Here is a 4,724-nt window from a genome sequence, read left to right as displayed (position 1 = left end):
TAGATTGATCTTAACCTATTATTAGGGAGATAAATGTCTTGCTTATGTTCTTCAAGGGCGCCCTAGTTGAGGGCTCGGCTGCCAAACAGAAGCCTAAATTCAGCAGCCGCTCCTTGGAAACTTTTTGGGGCAGTTTCGCGCTGTGCTGTATAGGCTCGCTACGAGTCGGAAGTGACTGAATCAAAGCGGGTAAAGTTTTTGGTAATTTCGTTCTCTGATGGATTCCATCTCCAATAGAGTTGGCAGCGGTGGGATTCGAACCCACGCCCCCGCAGAGACTGGAACCTTAATGCAGGGCCTTGGACCGCTAGGCCACGCTACCGTGCTCCCAAGAAACTCTTAAATCATTATATTTAGGAAGACACAAGAGTGTTTTCCATGACGTTATACTTTTCCTAGAACATTTCTACACGGTACTGGTCCAGAACTAAAATTTATTGGAAATTTATTACGTGCCATGCACTTTCCTTACATTTACTGTCATTCAGTCCTATAAACTGCCTCAGTGATAGATATTGTTACTATGATCTGCATTTTCCTGCTGGAGATTACCAGATACAGAGATAATGAGTAACCTGCTGAATGTCACCCAGCTGTAAGTGATGTTTAAAGCAGTAGTGGCAAACTTCACTGTGTTGTATATTTATTCAGTCGGTGGTAAAATTCTGAAATGATTTTGATGAAGGCTATGTGACAAACAGAGCAACAGCAAACTTATGTATGACTTAGCACTGATTGCTTTTGGGGAATGGAGACGTATTAAAAAAACAGGAAAGCCGTTTTCATCCAGTCGACCTTATAGGACAGAGCAGGACTACCCAAAGGGCTCCCAAGGAGGAGCTGATGGACTCCAACTGCTTGACGTTTTGGTTACTAACCCAACTCTTGATCACTGTGCAACCAGGGTTCCACTGGTCGGAGCATGGTATATGGAAGTCTAATATTTCGGTAATTTCACTGATGCTTGAAATGTTCCCAGTGTGGAGAAATTTACTAAAAGGAATTTAAGTGGTGCCTTCTTAGCACAGCAGGAAGCCGGTCAGTCTCATAATCTGAGGATCTTGATTTCAAGCCTTAGAGAGAGTACCAAGGTTTTTCTTGTCTCTTCTACTAAACTCTGTTGAAAAAGACACGTAGTAAGAAAAATTGTAACACTGTTCAAGTTTTTGAGTACAAAACGCAGATTCCAGAAGTATCTCCGAGTAATCCTGAGTGATGTGATTATAGGTAGGGAGCAGGACCTGTAATTTTTAACACTCTGCCAAGGAATCCTTAAAAAACTTTATCAATTTCTTTTTGCAGCCAGACAGCTGTTCAATACGCTGACTACAGTACAACCTAATACCAAACTCTGGATTAGTTACCTATTGCTACTGTAGCAAATTATCACAAATTTAATGGCTTCAAAAAACCCAAATTTATTATTTTCAGTTCTGGAGGTCAGAAGCCTGAAATGGGTCCTAGGGAACTAAACTCAAAATGTTGGCAGAGTTGCATTGTCTCTGGAGACTATGGTAGAGAATTCACTCCTTGTGGTTCCCGGCATCTGACTCCACTCACACTCTTTTGCTCAAGTCTACTTTATGCTGATCTGTGATTCTGTTGTCGCATTGCTTTTTCTAACTGTGAACCACCTTTCTACCTCTGATAAGGATCTTGTGACTATATTGGGCCCACCCAGAAAATGCAGAAATTTTTTTCCATCTAAACATCCTTCACTTAATCAAGTGTGCAAAATACCTTTTGCCATGTAAGGTAACAGATTCACAGTTTTTGGATATTAGGATGAGGATAGTTTATGGGGGCATAACTACACATGGTACAGTCTTCCTTCTGGTCTACGAAGATTCACAACTGTCCCACATGTAAAAACATTCACTTCATCCCAGCATCCCCCCAAATAGCAACCCATTGCAGCATCAACTCAAAGACCAAAATTCTCATCTAAATCTCATCAGCCCAAAAGTCCTAAATCTTCTATTATCTATATCCTCTAAATAAGTATGGGTGAGGCTCTAGTATAATCCCTCCTGAGATACAATTACTGTTTTTCTGTGAATCTGTGAAATTCAACAAACAAATTATCTGCTCCTCAAAATGCAGTGTGAGACAGGCATAGAGTAAGAGTTTTAGACATTTCGATTAAAGAAGGGAAGAAATTGAAAGACAAAAAGGAGCCACTGGTCCCAAGAAGTGTCTAAATCCAGCCAGGTAAATAACATTAGTTATCAAGGCTTGGAGTTAATGCTCTGTGGTTTTATGGCTCTGCCATCAGAGTCATTCTTTCAAAAATCATCTTTCCACTTACATGAAAAGTGAAGAGCACATGTTTTTACCAACTTGTGCATTCTGAAATCGATCGAACATACAATTAAGGAACCTTGAAAAAAATTTTTTACTGGTAATTGAGTTGTGACAGTTGGAAACAAAGAAGAAGGACAAGTAGCTGTAAAATATGGCCTTGGTGATAGAAATAGTGCTGAAGATCGCATGACAGAATTTTGCAAGACCAACGACTTCTTCATTGTACATACCTTTTTTTCACCAACGTAAATGGTTACCATACACATGAAACTAACCAGATGGAATACATAGGAATCAGATTGAATAAATCGGTGGAAGGAAATGATGGAGAAGCTGAATATCAACAGTCGGAACAAGGCTGGGGCAGACCGAGGAATAATCGGTGAATTTAATAAATGCAAGTTCAAGCTGAAGCTGAAGAAAATTAAAACAAGTCCATGAGAACAAAGGGTGACCTTGAGAATATCCTATCCACATTTTGAAACCATCTCAAGAATAGATTTGACACATTGAACACTAATGACCAAGGACCAGAAAAGTTATGGGATGACATCAAGGACATCATACGTGAAGAAAGCAAGAAGTCATTAAAAAGATAGGAAAGACAAAAATGGATGCCAGAAGAGACTCTGAAACTTGCCCTTGAATGTTGACTAGCTAAAGAGAATGGAGGAAATGATGAAGTAAAAGAACTCCAGTGAAATCTAAACAGAAGTTTTCAAGGGCAGCTCAGGAAGATAAAGCAAAGTATTATGATGAAATGTGCAAAGTCCTGGTGTGAGAAAACCAAAAGGGAAGAACACATTTGGCTTTTCTCAAGCTGAAAGAGCTGAAGAAAAAATTCAAGTCTCAAGTTGTAATATTGAAGTGTTGTATGGGCAAATATTGACTGATGCAGGAAGCATCAAAAGAAGATGGAAGGAATACATAGAGTAAATATAGCAAAGAAAATTGTACAAATTTCAACCATTTCAGGAGGTAGCATGTGATCAAGAGCCAAGTAGATTGTAAGAACAATTCTAAGCTGCTCTGAATATATTGAAAAAAAACAAGTCTCCAGAACTGACAGAATACCAATTGAGATATTTCAAAAAAAAAAGAAAAACAGATGCAACCTTGGAAGCACTCACTCATCACTGCCAGAAAATTTGGAAGACAGTTACCTGGTCCACCTCCTAGAAGTGATCCATATTTGTTCCCATTCCAAAGAAAGGTGATCCAATAGAATGCAGAAATTATTGAGCAATATCATTAATTGTACTCAAAAGTAAAATCTTGCTGAAGGTATTTCTAAAATGGTGGCAGCAGTCCATCGACAGGGAACCAGCAGAAATTCAAGGCAGATTCAAAATAGGACGTGGAATGAAGGACATCATAGCTGATGTTAGATGGATCTCGGCTGAAAGCAGAGAATACCAGAAAGATGTTCCCCTGTGTTTTATTAACCATGCAAAGACATTTAACTGTGTGGATCATAACAAATTATGGATGGCATTCTGAAGAATGGGAATTCCAGAACATTCAGTTGTGCTCATGGAGAATCTGTGCATAGACCAACAGACAGTTGTTTGAACAGAATAAGGGGATACTGCGTGTTTTAAAATCAGAAAAGGTGTGTATGAAGGTTGCATTCTTTCACCAAACTAATTCAATCTCTATGCTGAGCAAATAATACCAGAAACTGTACTATATGAAGAAAAACAGAGCATAAGGATTGAAGAAAGACTCATTAACGACTTTCCATATGCAGATGACGCAATGTTGCTTGCTGAAAGGGGAGGGGGGATCTGAAGTACTTACTGATGAAAATCAAAGACCACAGCCTTCAGTATGGCTTAAACCTCAATATAAGGAAATGACAAATCCTCACAGCTGGACCAATAAGAGAAGTCATGAAAAAGTGAGAAAATAATGAAGCTGTTAAGGATTTCATTTTACTTGGGTCCACAATGAACGCCCATGGCAACAACAGTCAAGAAATCAAAAGACGGACTGTGTTGGGCAAATCTGCTGCAAAAGGCCTCTTTAAAGTGTTAAAAAGCAATGATGTCACTTTGAGGAGGATTGAGGCGCACCTGACTCAAGCCATAGTATTTTCAATTACCTCATAAGCATGTGAAAGCTGGACAATGAGTAAGGAAGGCGGAGAAGAACTGATACCTTTGAAGTATGATGTTGGTGAAGAATTTTGAATATACTATAGACTGCCAGAAGAAAGAACAAATCTGTCTTGGAAGAAATACAGGCAGAATGTTCCTTAGAAGCAAGGATGGCAAGACTTCATCTCACATATTTTGGGCATGTTTTCAGGAGGGACTTATTCCTGGAGCAGGATATCTAGCTTGGTAAAGCAGGTAGGCAAAAAAAGAAGGCCCTCAATGACATAGATTGCCACAGTGGCTGCAACAATGGGCTTAAAC

General features: G+C 39.3%; 1 non-coding gene across 1 annotated transcript; it reads right to left on the bottom strand.

Annotated features, from left to right (window-relative positions):
• Nucleotides 1-240: 240 nt before the first annotated feature.
• TRNAL-AAG (transfer RNA leucine (anticodon AAG)) lies at nt 241-322 on the bottom strand. The gene has a single exon. It is a non-coding gene; the product is annotated as a tRNA-Leu (tRNA).
• Between the last annotated feature and the right edge of the window lie 4,402 nt (nt 323-4,724).

The sequence above is a fragment of the Elephas maximus genome, chromosome 1 (genome assembly GCF_024166365.1).
Source record: "Elephas maximus indicus isolate mEleMax1 chromosome 1, mEleMax1 primary haplotype, whole genome shotgun sequence".
In the NCBI taxonomy this organism is placed as follows: domain Eukaryota; kingdom Metazoa; phylum Chordata; class Mammalia; order Proboscidea; family Elephantidae; genus Elephas; species Elephas maximus.
Note: the sequence above shows the minus strand (reverse complement) of the source record. Positions and strands in the feature narration are given on the sequence as shown.